The sequence below is a fragment of the Microplitis mediator genome, chromosome 6 (assembly GCF_029852145.1).
Source record: "Microplitis mediator isolate UGA2020A chromosome 6, iyMicMedi2.1, whole genome shotgun sequence".
Lineage (NCBI taxonomy): Eukaryota > Metazoa > Arthropoda > Insecta > Hymenoptera > Braconidae > Microplitis > Microplitis mediator.
This window is the reverse complement of record NC_079974.1, coordinates 16081622-16096973: the sequence shown is the minus strand read 5'-3', so window position 1 is coordinate 16096973 and position 15352 is coordinate 16081622. Positions and strand designations below refer to the sequence as shown.

The 15352-nt window shown below is 29.8% G+C and overlaps 1 long non-coding RNA gene across 1 annotated transcript; it reads left to right on the top strand.

Moving 5' to 3' along the window:
• The first annotated feature begins 14019 nt into the window (after positions 1 to 14019).
• Positions 14020 to 15062, top strand: LOC130670346 (uncharacterized). Its single transcript, XR_008990356.1, has 3 exons — positions 14020 to 14516; positions 14758 to 14822; positions 14940 to 15062. It is a non-coding gene; the product is annotated as an uncharacterized LOC130670346 (long non-coding RNA).
• The last annotated feature ends 290 nt before the right edge of the window (positions 15063 to 15352 follow it).

The following is a 15352-nucleotide window of genomic DNA, read 5'->3' as shown; positions in this document are numbered from 1 at the left end:
CAATCTTTTCGCATAATGCTACGTATATATAATATAACCTGATGATATAAATGCTCATCTACGAGCGTAGTCTCTCATCTAGCGTCCAGGCACTCCCGGGTGTCTCATTCTGAATTGGTCAGTTAATAACGATGACCGGTGTATGCTACAGTCTAGCCATTGCCCCGTGGTTAGAGTTGAATCAGCCGCATTGGTGGTAGAGAGTACCCACTGTGTATTAGATAGATATGGAAGGTGGATGTTCTGCCCCGTGTACGACAACATTTCCGTCCGGGAAGCTTAGGGCTTTACCGTTTATGGAAACACAACGGGGTTAAACCGTTGTTGCTTGAAACCGTTCCCGCAATTTATATATATGTATATGTAGGACTGACCAAAGTGTCCGTTTTCCTCGCGAATTGGGACTTGTTCCTCGTTTTAATTAAACTAGACAAGAGAGAAGTCATCATGACCTCTTCATTTTATACTATCTCGCTCATATTCTATTTTATTTGTTATATACTTTTGTATCTTTCTCTTTTTGTTTTTGGTGTTGATGATGATGAGGCGCATGTGTGATGTGATATGCGTTTTCAAGAGCATTGTCATGAATTTAGTAAAATTAAACGTTATCAGGATGTGCGCGCAATTGCGTTTATTCTTGGTAATTCCGGTTTAATTAAGTATACTCGATTCACACAATGCTTTTATCTCAGTTTTATGTATATCTTTATATAAATATACTATTTTTTAAAATTATATTTTATGAAAAAAATTTTAGTAATTAAGGTTATTATAAATATTTTTTTTTTTTTAACTAAAGTTGCATTTAAAACTTCAATGAAACATCACACATTCATTTTTTTTGTAATGATTAAGATATTTATTTTTTATTTTTCTATAATCGGTAATTGCATGAACACAAGGGAGACATTTCAAGTTTGTCAGTTGCGGAAGAAAGGAAATAAAAGAAGCAAGAAAACATAAAAAAATATGAGGCAGTTACTTGCTCGTCAAAGTACGAATTATCTGCCAACTTATTACTCGTGGCTATACCTTTTTTTATATCTTCACCCCTATTCGTTTTCTTTTATGGTTCTTTTATAATCTTTAATTTTTCTTGTTCATTGTTAGTAGTCGCGAGATAAAAAAATCTCATCGTATCGAGCCACGCGAAAGATAAAAAAAAATATCGCTCTAACCCTCGAGACATTTCGGTTGTTAATGAAACAACTGAGATATTGCGGTTATTTTTTTTAACTCGTCTTATTAAAAATTTTCAAAATGATAAATATTTGAATTAATTGTTTATTCTAAAAGAAATTTCGTTAATTTCAGACAGCTAAGATAAAAGGGTGAAAATTCATTTTCTTTTTTTTTTATGTTTACTTCACGGAGAGAAATTTATGGTAACCGTTCCTAGTACGTTTATGAAATATCATCCCATACCGTTATGGTAATGATTACACTGACAGAAGGATTTCTTAGTATTTAAGAAACTATTTCTTAAACATCATCTCTTTGTATTTAACAAATATTTCTTACTATTTAAGAAATGATTTTTTAATAGTTTTACTGTTTCAGATTTAGAGAGTATGAAATCTTTTTTAAATGCTAAGAAATCCTTCTATCAGTATACTTGGAATTATGGGATATAGGCCCATAATTTCTGGGAAAAGTTCCCATAAGTATGTGAACAATTTCCATCATTATGGTAACAGTTCCCATATCGCATGTGAACGAATTATGGTAATGATTATCATAATATTATGGCAATCGTTCCCATTATTCTATGGTAAACGTTACAATAATATTATGGTAATGGTTACTATATATTATGGTAGCCATGTCATAATATATGGTAACAGTTACCATAATATTATGGTAACGATTACTATAATATTATAGCAATGATAACTATAATATATATAGGTGCCGTTCGTATAATCAACATTTCAAAAAAACCGGTTACCATGCATTATGGAAACCATTCTCATAAAATATTGTAATTGTTACCATAAATATCTCTTCTTGTAGAGAGAAAGTAATTATTGTTGAAAACGAGGAATAAGTAAAAAAAAAAATTGATTGTTTTTACCGAATTTGACTTTACTTCAGTCGCCAATCAAAATGAAGCTCTCTCAAAAAAATTAAAATTTTTGTTTCTTTTTAAAATTAAATTTACTTTTTTCACAACTTTCATATTTTTACTTATGAATCGCGAAGATTTTAATTAAATTATTAAAATAAAAATTTTTAGGACTGGTTACGAATTTTTCGTAATAAATTGTGTGCGCTTCAAATTGCTCCATAACATCCATATATGTGCTTTTAAAAAAAATAGTGTTTTCTGATCGATTTCAAGATCTTGACATTAAAATGGAATTAACTAGAAAACAATGCGGAATTTTGAAAAACTTTATCACAAATAATTTGTAAGAAATAAAATTGTCTACAAAAAAGATCCTATGACATTTGGTGATAAGTCTGATACACGGAAAAAAATAAATAGAACTGGCTACCATGTCAGATAGTAGTCAGTGCCATCTGTAGAAAAAAAAATTGAGATAGCAGTGGGTTCCATCTACTGGTTACTGGCTACTCTCTACATTGTACTCAGCACCATGTCGGATGTTGCTCACTACTATCCTACATATTACACTCTTACATGTTGCCCAGTTCTATGTACATAGTAGCCAGTCGTATGTCAGATAGCAAAGGTTACTTTTCAAACATATTACACACTGCTTTGTGCAGCTAGCACCTGCGTCTATTTTTACATATTGCTGGTTACTGTGTATCATAGTAGAGAGTTCTATGTAAGATAGCAATGAGTACTATCTGAGATATTTTTTTCCGTAAGGACTTAAATAATTTTTTTTAGGGATGACGCTAGTATTTATTATTGACAACGAACAAATAAAATTATTATCATAACTAAATTAATTATGACTTATTCAACTACGTTTACGTATTTAAATATATAATTATTGATTATATATGATATTTTTTTTTATTTGTTTATATTTATTTATATTACGTATTTCAAAATATAATTACATCATATGAGTTCGTTAATTGCTGAACACTTAAATTTTAAATTTTATTTTATAAAATAAGTTTTTTTCATTCATAGTAATACTTTATTATAACAATAATTATTATACAATTACAATTATTAATTATAATTAATGAACACTTGAATTTTGAATTTTATTTTATAAATTAAGTTTTTTTCATTTATGGAAATAAATTAATTATAATAATAATAATTATTATTATAAATCTACTACCGTAAATGAAAAAAACTGATTTTATAAAATAAAATTTAAAATTTAAGTGTTCAGCAATTAACGAACTCATATGATGTAATTATATTTTTAAATACGTAATATAAATAAATATAAACAAATAAAAAAAAAATATCATATATAATTAATAATTATATATTTAAATACGTAAACGTAGTTGAATAAGTCATAATTAATTTAGTTATGATAATAATTTTATTTGTTCGTTGTCAATAATAAATACTAGCGCCATCCCTAAAAAAAATTATTTAAGTCCTTACGGAAAAAAATATCTCAGATAGTACTCATTGCTATCTTACATAGAACTCTCTACTATGATACACAGTAACCAGCAATATGTTGACATAGACGCAGGCGCTATCTGCAGATAGCAGTCGGTAATATGTTTAAAAAGTAACCTTTGCTATCTGACATACGACTGGCTGCTATGTACATAGAACTGGGCAATATGTAAGAGTGTACTATGTAGGATAGTAGTGAGCAACATCCGACATGGTGCTGAGTACGATGTAGAGAGTAGCCAGTACTACGTAGATAGGACCCACTGCTATCTCAATTTTTTTTTTCTACAGATGGCACTGACTACTATCTGACATGGTAGCCAGTTCTATTTATTTTTTTCCGTGTAGTTTCACCGGAAAAGTAAAAAGATCTCGAAATGTACTATAGATTTGACTTCAAGCTCCAATAACTTTTGAACAGATGAATTTATAAAAAAATGATACCCTTGAAGGAAATATTGACAACGGGGCCAGTCTTGGCATAATACTGGGCTACCGAGGCTCGGCCTCCCAAGGTTGGTCCGAGATCCGACCAACGTTCAAGTGACGAGTCTTGGTTTGCCAGTCTTGGGACAAGGTTCAGCCAATGCTCAAGTGACAAGCCTTGGTTTGCCAGTCTTGGGCCAAGATTCAGCCATTATACAAGTGACAAGCCTTGGCTTACCAGTCTAAATAACAAATGGTACCTATAAACCCCTGGCTTCTGTGAATAGCGTAACAGCCTAGTGGATAAGACGCTTGCCTAGCAGTCATGACGGACCAGGTTCGAGACCCAGCAAATGCAAAAAAAAAATTAATTTCATCGATCCACCTGATTTCTCTGTGTACAAATTTATTTCCATATGCTACCATCACGCACATGTCTACTAATATTTTTTTTTTTTTAATTTATTTTTAATAAGCATAGGTGCTTATTTAGCAACAGTCTTGGCACAATACTGGCTCTCGATATTGGGCCAATACTAAGATGCAGTCTTGACAAAACACTGTCACTCAACCTTGGCTGGTTGTTATCATTTCGATGCTTAGACAGACTTGGGCCAAGCTTGGATTTCAAGCTTTCCCCAGAGTTAATAAGTCTTTCGCCAAGTCTCAGCCAAGCTTGGGCCTATTGTTTCTTCCTATAAGGGTAAGAGCCTTTTTTTGTAGAGCGTTTTATTCCATATAAAATGATTTCCTGAGCTTATTTGTACAACGAGCCATTGCCGAGGTTAAACTTAGAATTTTTTTTTTTCCCATGTTATTCAAATGAGAAATAGAAAATTGCAATGAGCGACTTCTAAACTTCTATAATTATAGTGATTTTTCTATAAATTTTTGATGTAAAAAATACCGTAAAATTCTCTGAATATCGGAGTCTATTATACTCCTAATCAATCGACGTGTTTCATTGAGTTCTAAAGCTGATCAAATTCTGGAATTGATGAGATGAGTCGGTTCAAAGATAATCGAAGTAAACCGTTTTTTACCATTTCTTTCTCGATCGATATCTCTCGAACGAATAAACCGATTGAGATGGTTGAGGCGGCAATCGACGCGTTTTATCGAATTGTAGAGCTGATTAGATTTTGGAATCGATCGATCGAGCCATTTCTGAAAAATTGAATAAAAACTGAAAAAAAAATTTTTTTTTTTTGTATTTCTTCTATATCTTAGAGTCCATTCGATCGATCGATTTGAAATTTTCAGAAAAGTTGACGGCCAACAAACTCTTTCAATTGCCACCTCAACCATCTCAATCGGTCAATTCATTAAAAAGATATAAAGAGTTTACATCCATACACACACACACGCGCGCGCGAACACACACACATAAATACAGACACTTGGACATTCTTCTAAAAATAGTCAGAATAGCTCCCTAGGACCTCAAAACGTCGACATCTGATGAAAACTCGAATTTCGAAAATCAGGGTGAAACTAATAGCTTCCCGAATTTTGAAAATTAACAATTTTTTTGGCGGGAAGTTAAAAAAAAAAATGCATAGATATATCAACCCTTCTTCAGTATTAGTTAAGTAGCCACAATTACTAAAATATTTTTAGATGCAATGTGATAAAGTGTAACAGCTGGATTTCTTCGTAACTAAACAAAATCCTTAGGTGGGCTCTATTGTTCTTATGTCCCCTAAGTATCATGATAACTAATTAATTAAATGATAGATAATTCAATTAGACGAAGTTTATTCACAATAATTGTTGTACAAGGAAAAATTAATTTGAAAATCCCAGGGGTCATGACGTTTATATTTTCATGAATGATAATAATGAGAATATGTAGGTAGTTAGTAGTAGTAAGTGAAAGGTATAAAAAAGAAATAAGAAAGTACCACACCCCTATTTGCCACTCACTACCCCTGATTAGGTGAACTTCCTGTCGGACGAGTTGGACACAGCAAGTCGTCAATTGATATAACCCCAGCTTAATGATCCGGGTATTGGTATTACATATGATAAGTCGATAACCACGGTTTGTAATAAATGACAATTGTTTACCAAGGGGTTAATGATTGAGCTTGATTGCTTAACAAATATAGGCGAGCCATACACTATACTCGCCAGCTAACATATATCTAACTAAAATTCCTTTTACTTTTGCACTGTTCTCCCTTTCTTATGTATCCGTTTAACACACCACGGATTATTAAAACCTCTATAGTTTATTTTCATTATGATTTCTCATTCAGTGAGTCATTTGTCAAACAAATTTTTTTCAATTAATATAGAAAAGGGGTATCGATTTTGACCAATTTAAGGCTAGTTTTAGACACTTGAAAAGTTTAAATAAAATAATTTTTAAAATACGCAATGACATAATTAATTTTTTAAATGTGTTCAAAGATACTCTTATAACACTGTTACAATGCAAGTTTTTTTTATATTTTGAAACAAATTATAATGTTAAAAAATGGAGCAGTGGTCACAAATGGTAATTCTACCCTAAATTGGTACTTAATAAATTTATTCTTATTTAAAAAAATATATATAAGGTAAGAGACCCAGTACCTGATCAGGGATAAACTATAGTACCCGATCATCCATGTATATGCATATCTATAATTATAAAATTTTACTAAATTAGGTATACAAATACAAGGAGTGATCGGGTACTAGGTATTTTACCTTATTTCTTATTATTTTGTATTTTGTCACCGTTTAGAAAATCTCATAGAATTTAATAGATTCTCATAAATTCCTATAGAGATTTTATAAGAATGAATGAGTTCTATGAAAAGTGCTATAGTTAAGTACAGGGCCTTATATATACAGCTATAAGAATCTATCGGATTTTGTAAGCAGGTCAGTTTTTAAAATATAAATATTAAAAAAAAAAACGGTCAAAATGGATTTACTTTAATATTAATAGTGAAATAAAGGTATATCAATAATGAAAAAGTATGACGTAAAACAAATTTCAAATAGTTATCAAAAATTATAAGAATTTTTTGTTACTACACTGTCAAGATTTGCGGAGTGAACGCGGATCAAATCCGAAGTGAATGCGCAGCGGATGACTGTGTATTTATTTAATCCCCTTTTGGAGTAAAATTCATTTCGAAAAGGAGCTCATTTTAATATTGAAACTCCGATTCAGAGTGAAATTCACTCCGAAAGGGAGTTGATTCTAATATTAAAAGTCCGAATCAGAGTGAATGCGGATTTTTAAAAAATCCCTAATCACTCCAAATTCACTCCCGATATTTTAATTAATTATATTTTATTATGAATATAATTAAAAAAATTGTTGTAAGAAAAAAAAAATACTGATTATTTTGGTACACTATTAATGATAATAAAGTAAAATAAAGGCTTGTTTAAAAAATAGAAATAGAGAAGGAGTTAAAATTATGATGATGGAGATGATGATGATGATGACTAGTCTAGTTTAGTATTCTCTTCATAGTATGACTCATATTGGTCGAGATTGAGAATAGCCACATCAGGTCAACTGAGGACGGAAGTCCAGACTTGACCATCTTGTTCGTAATTTGACCCAAGTCCACGCGAGTTTGGCCAATCGTCCAAGCAACGCCGCGGCAACGACCCTCATTGATCTGCGATCAATCGCATTAATTGACGCCGGGTGGGCTCGCGCCATCCTCTTACATCTATATATATATATATACATATATATATAAGCTAATAAGCTCTGAATCACGATAAACTCGGGTTCGACATCCTCATTATAAATATACATCCGTATGTACTCGTATCTGCCATTCAAAACAACTTATCATTTATCTCATCTCCAAGTAACTTATCGACTTAAATTACATTATTTATATTTAATATTTATTTGTAATATTTATTAGTATAAATTTACCTTTTTATTCAAATTATTAAATTATTTATTTTCTAGTAAATTAACACATTTATAAATTTTTATAATAAAGTTGAAGATCGTGAGATAAACTTTTATATTTACGTTATAGTTGTAGACAGTATAAGCAAATGTATATGTATATGTATATTACATAAGTCCGTACTTACACATAAGCTTATTTGAATTGCGGCAGGGATAAAGGCTTTTAGTGGCGCAGGTGGCTCAACGTGATCACAGTATCTTGACTATATTATTTCAGTGGTGTTCATGGTGTGCTCCAAAGGGGCACAGATTGCCGCAAGGGCTGTTATTACTCCGATTCATCGACTCAAGGCCACCAGTTCTCAATACATATTTGTAAAAAAAAAAAAAAATATACAATATTACCTTTGTTTTTACACTGCAAAAAATTAGGAGTGAATATGAATTTTATTTCAATCCAAATTCACTGTCACTCGGAGTTCTGGAGTTTTGAAAAAAAATCAATCTGAGTGCGGATTAAATAAGGAGTTTGTTTTTTCAGCGGAGTAGTCTGGATTTTATTTAAATCCGCATTTACTCCAATTCAGAGTTTTAATATTAAAATGAACTCCTTTTAGGAATGAATTTCACTTCAAACCGGATTTTCAACATTAAATGAAACTTTCCTTCGGAGTAAATTTTACTCCGAGGGGATTAATAAATAAACAGTCGTCCCTTCACCTGTACTTCGGATTTACTCCGCTAATTTTTTTACAGTGTAATATTCAGACAAAGTCATTTTTAATAAAGATCCGGAAGTTAGTAGACAATTAGCAATTTTTGAAATTTTTTTGAACTCATTAATTACAAAAAAAAAAATCTAAAAATATGCACATGTAGAAAATTAAAAAAACTATAGGTGCAATTATTCAAAATATTTTTTTTTTTTTAATTTATCGTTTTGATAAAAATCCTAAAACTATTAGATGTCGGCTAAATTCAGTATCATTTTTAGTAAACTAAAGTTAACAAAAAAAACAATAGATTTTTTTTTAAATTCTTTATTTACTAATAAAGTTAAATTATATGATTTAAATGATATCATAATGAAGTTTGTTGAACTTAGTAAAAAGAAATAAAATGCTTGTGATGCGTTGTAATTCCCTTAATCCGTGATTATCTTAAAAATATGAAAACCAACTGATTCCGGGAATAAAAGCGATAAATCTTGAATACGTTGACTTTTGTCGAGATTATTGATAAGTTAAATGTACGATTGTGGCTATTACATTGTTTTAACATCTTTTATTGTTTTTATTTATAAATAAATTGTTATGATTTATTAGTTTTAGTGAATAAAAAATGAAAAAATTATTTTATTAAATCTGCGATTGTGAGGAAAAAATAATATAAATATATTCGATGCAAGATGAAGACCTAAAAAATTATTTAACTTTAGTGGACCTTATATAAAGTCTTTGATATGCGAACATACTAAAATTATCAATTCAGATGAGATAAAACTGCGTTTGATCTATAGTTCACCCTGTTATTGAACCTGGAGGCTATACTATTTATTTTTAAAATGTCCCTTGTATTATTTAAAATATATTTAAATACTAAAAATAATTATAATAAAGTTTTTTTTATTAAACGTAAAAAAAAAAAGTTATTAAAAGATAAAAATAAAAAATTATTTGGTCATTACAAAACTCAGTTCGTAAAATGAGAATTAATCGTTTTGTTAATTTTTTCAATTTCTCTTAATAACAATAGTGATACTAAGTGTTTTGTTCGATACCGCCTAATTTACAATTATAAATTAGTCAATTTATACTTTGAGATAACCGTCAATATGCGGGCAGAATCATAAAACATTTAATTTTGTTGTGAAAAAAAAAATATAAAAATAAGAGATGTTGAAAGGAAGCTGTTTAAACCCTTATACATAAACGATTATCTATCATTATTAATTTAATATGTGTACATGTATTTGATTCTCTTGATGATTTGATGTTCATCCCAACGCCAACAATAATCATATCCCGGGCTTTCAACTCCTACTATATACATATGTAACGCAATTATCATTTAATTCCGGCAGTCATACGCGCAGTGGTTGGCGCCAAGTCAATCTAAGTCAACCGGATATGCCTCTTTCGTCTGCCGACCGTTCGGTTGCTGACGTAATTCCCGATTTTACCGTTTTAAATGATCAGCCATCATACTATTAATTTAATCATTTAATTGACTCTTGAAAAATATATATGGGCTAAAAAAGCTATTTTTTGAAACTTTTTTCTTAGAAGAATAAATTACCCGGCTTGTTTATAGATTAATAATATATTAAGTCGACAAATTAAATTGATTGAATAAACAATTATTCAATAAATTCTGCCAATAAAAGATAATTACTAATAATTTTTTTATTACCTCCTTTCCTTACGTATTATTTTTGTTAGAAAAATATAATTTATTTGGTAAATTGAAGCCAAAGCTTCTAGGGTTGAGTAGTAATAAATATATTAATTTCATTTTCTCCTTAATAAAATTATATTTGATATTTATCTTCTATTGTATTGATCTATACTTAATTGCTAATAATTAAATGATAATAAATGTTCTCTTCACTAAAAATAATATTTTTTATGAGGGAGGCTGTACTGAGATTTTTTATACTTAAGAATATCTGTAGCAAATTTTTTAGTATGTTCTGAAAAATTTCCCTCAAAATCATGTTACTGAAGTTAGTCGATGTCTAATAATTTTTGGATTTTTTTCAAAACGATAAATTATTTAAAAAATTGCACTTATGGCTTTTTCAATTTTCTATCTGTGAATATTTTTAGTTTTTTTTTTTGTCAGTGATTTGTTGGAAAAAAAATCCGAAAATTTTTAAATGTCTGTAAATTTCAGGATCATTAAAAATCATGAATTCGCATTATTTCAATAATTTTTATTAATTACTGCAAGAATAATTGTCTTTAGTTAATTAAATTTGGAAATAGTACCATCAAAAAAATTTAAAAAATAGCCGTGATTCTTTATTTTTCTAGAATATCTCACAAAGAACGAATTTAAATGTGAACAGCAAAAAATATTTGTTTCGTTACAAGTGTTTTTGAACTCTAAGAAAGCTCCATTAAGTTGGCAGTGAAGTCAGCAAAAATGACTAGTATTTTCATGTGAATTTGTAGCTAAATAGTTGCTAATTGGTTGCTGCAAAACCGATTTTGTAGCTCTAACTGATTTTCCAAAAATCTAGTTACTGATATCTTTACGATAAGCTAGCAGTAAAATCGCGAAATCGGGGTCAAATAAAACGAAAATCGGTCAAAATTTGTTGCTAATTTGTAGCTGAAAAACGGCGTCGCAAAAAGATGAAAAAAATGAAAATCAGCCGAAGCGAGCTACCGGTAACTAATGATCACTGTCCCAACGACCTCAATACACGGTTCTCATTGACTTCGACCGGTTGTAAATTATGTTGCTGGTCACAAATAACACGAGGAATGCTCGGAGAGCCAGCAACAAAATAGAAACAAAAAATCGGCTAGACCTAGTGACCGGAAACTGGGCACCAGTGTCCCTGCTATCTTTTCACTGCCAGCTTAATGGAGCTCTCTAAGAGCCAAAAATTGTAGCAAAACAACGATTTCGATTTGATAAGCTTAAAAATAACGAAAAATTGATGATTCGGATAAAAGGGTTAATTATTTTCAATTTTCCTGATTTGAACGAAACTTATTTTGGGCTCGTGGAGCTCGAATACGTACAAGGAATCATTTTTTTGAGCTCTTCGATCACGGAATTAGCGTGAAGTTTTTAGACTGACCCGCAGCGTTAAATCTTTTCATGATTTTTTTCTATAAATCTTATAATAAAATTTTATTATTATTTTTTTTTTCATCAATTAGCTGAGAAGTGAAACGTAAAAAAAAAAAATTTGTGGATAGAACGATGATAAATTAAAATATTTTCATGTCAAAGTGGGTATGAAATAATGTGTATATATCAAGTATTAAATAAATTTTTAGAAATGAATGAAAAAAAATAATTTTATTTATTATGAAAGATAAAAAAAGTTTTAAATGACTTAGTGGCTTCATTGTATGATTTTGGGTAGATAGAACTAAACTGGCAACCGGCATTTGACACTCGTGCACAGTTCATCACCCCCCGCATAGAAAGGGCTAATGAATATCGGCCCTAAATATCAGTCCATAGGGAGTCGAGTGCTGAGAGAGAATGTGAGGGTATCACACGATCACGCATATGCTTTATATACATATATATCTATTTAGTCATATATATATATAGGGGATACACAGCTTTACTGAATACTGTGTATATTCATATATACATATACAAGTATTTTAGTCGTACTTATGTATATATATATATATATATATGTGGTATAATTGAGAAGCGCGTAAAGCGTGCCAGGGTTGGTTACGCTCGTTTGTCCCCCGTTAATTCTCGATGGAAAGGATGAAACTACATATGAGTATGTAGAAACGTAACCTCGAGCATGCCATATGCTACAGCTCACATACTCACGCAGCAATGTCTGTATACTGCTTTTATTATTATTGTTGTTAGATTTTTTTTTAGCTTAATTAATTTAAATTTATATCATTGATTTGACCAGGATTAAGTATGCGCTCATGAAAAATAATCAACTCTTTTTTGTCTTTCAAGTATTTTAAGAATTTCTTGGATCTCAATTATTTACAATACTGAAATTAGCTGACGTCTAATAATTTTTTGATATTTTTAAAAACGATAAATTAAAAAAAAAAATATATTTTAGAAAATTCCTCCCATAGTTTTTATAATTTTCTTCATGTGCATATTTTTAGTTTTTTTTTTAAATTAAATTAGTGTTGAAAAAAAATCCGAAAATTGTTAATTGTCTGTTAATGAGGATAATAATTGTTTAAAAGCGGGGAACAGGGAGAGGTGACGTAGTCCACCTGATATAAATGTTGATGCTGTAGTTTTTTTTTATTAATTCTTATTTTTTTTAGATCTCAAGTAAGTATATGGTATCGATGTAATCCAGCTATATCAAAAAATTTGAAAATTTACTTTTATATTTATGATTATGATTTTCTAAAATTTTAATTCAATTATTATAATAAATATTTTTAGGGTTAGTTGCATATTTTGAAATTTTTTGTAGCTAATTTTGAATATCCCAAATTTTCCTATTATGTCCGAGTTACTACACTATACAATTAAAAAAAAACCCAAGTTGCGCCAATTTAGATAAATAAAACCAATAAACCTTTAGATAAAAAAAAATGTTAATTAAATAATCGTATGTGAATTTTATCTTTCGATTGCCCATTTTGCTTCAATGCTGTTAATGACACGTCGAACCTAGGAAATATAAACAACAAATAACACGCGAATTAATGAAGTTGATTGTCCACAGATAAATGTAAAAAAATACAAAGTAAATAAAATATAATATGTATGATAATAATTCCAGTCATTAATCTAATATCAATATATTTAATATAATAATCAACGCGATCGATCAATTTTCTGATGACTCTGTAGTGATCTAGGTGACGATTAGATTAACACAGAGTTCAAGGTAAGACAAAATTAGAATTAAAACTTTTTTATTACTATTTAATTAGCATAATTAATTATAATAAATTTTATAAATTAAGAACTATTTATTTAATAAAAAAACTAGCATGAATTTATACTTTTATAGCAACAAAATAAAACCGGGCTTATTTTTTTTTTTTTTTTACGTTTTTATATTTTGACCCTCACATTTTGGATAATATCTAAAACTACCAACTGTCACCCACATAATACATAAATTCTGTGTGACATCCAATTTGTAATAAAGACAATCACTAATAAGTTGTACACTTGATTGAGAGTAGACTGTGAGTCACACAATAGTTGGACGTCATCGTTGGTGTTGTTGTTGTTGTTATACCACTGATGTTGTTTCATATCATATATACATATTATATGTCATGCGCGTGCAGTCTGTGACTTACTTGTTGTATAGTATTTAGTGTAATGTCATATAGATATATGGGTATGAAGAAACTTGTGTATGAGTGTGTGTCTGTTTGCGTGTGCTTGTGCGATGGGTGTAAAAAAAATTGAGCATAATATAGACGGTATTTTATTTAGTTGTAGGTGGCGAGGGACTAAGGAATAACATGAGGGAGATTAAATATCTAGCACTGGATTTAAATTGTGGCGCCGCTAATCATCTTTGTCCGTCACCGTTAGGCTCGTAACCTTTTTGAATTATATATGTGTACATTTATATTCATATGTTCATTTAATTTAAATATATTAATTAATTCCATTAAACAATCGTAAAATTTTTTTACTATTTTTTTTTTTAATGACACGGGTGTAATTTTAGTGGCCATGGGTTTTAAAAATTATTAAAAAATTGGTGTATGTTTTTTTTGTTGTTTTGATAGATATATATTTTTTTTCCTCATATACCCTTGAGAGAGTTTTTCTATCTTTCACGTATGGTGAGTGAATAATTTTCTCGCGCTACTGTAAGATAAAGCGATACGAGTATATAGGAGAGTTCAGGCCAAGACTCGAGGGAACAAGCGACGAACTAAGTGAGCGAGTATGATTGATGCAACAACTAGACTGTAGGTACTCATGTCATTTTTCTTAGCTTCTTTTTTATTTTTCTGTGTATTTTTTGTCAGTTGTTTTGTACTGTAAGCACACGGTTGAGAGTTGGAAACTAGTGGAAGAAAAACAAAAAATTAATTTTTTAAATCTCATAACTATTGTCAAATTTTTTGTCCTTTTCCAAAAAATATTAATAATGTTTGAAAAAAATTTAAATCATTGTATTTAAGTTGATTTTTAAATATTTTTTTTTTTACAGATATTAAAGTTTCAAAGCCTAAGAAATCACTTCCCGACTATAATTTTTCATAAGGACCTGACAAGGTTCTTATCAGGTTAACCTTATTTCAAATAAGGTCCAGATCAGGATATCCTGACGAGGAACTGATATGGATGTAACGCATAAGACCCATGAGGTCCTTATCAAGATTTCTTTCTCAGGTCCTTACCAGGATTATTTTCTCAGGCCCTTACATGGATATCCTCATCAAATCTTTATCAGGGTTCGGACTATTTTTGGAGGGAAATATTGAATAAGTGTGTGGGATTTTTTAAATTAATGAGAGATTTTACCAATTTGTACTAATTTTTATTACCTGAAAACGAGGTAAGTCATTCAAATAAATTTAATATCAATGAAAAAAAATCAATTCGATAACTTTTGACTCGATGAACTTAATCAAGAAAAATGTTACGAGTACATATATCATAAGCCTGCTTACAGAATGTTATAAAATTGTTCTACCAAATTCCTACTTATTGTAAGAAACTTCAAAATCTATGGTACAAAAACGTGTGAGAATCATTGAAGCAAGCTATATTAAATTAGTACAAGAATATTGCTGAACTTATTT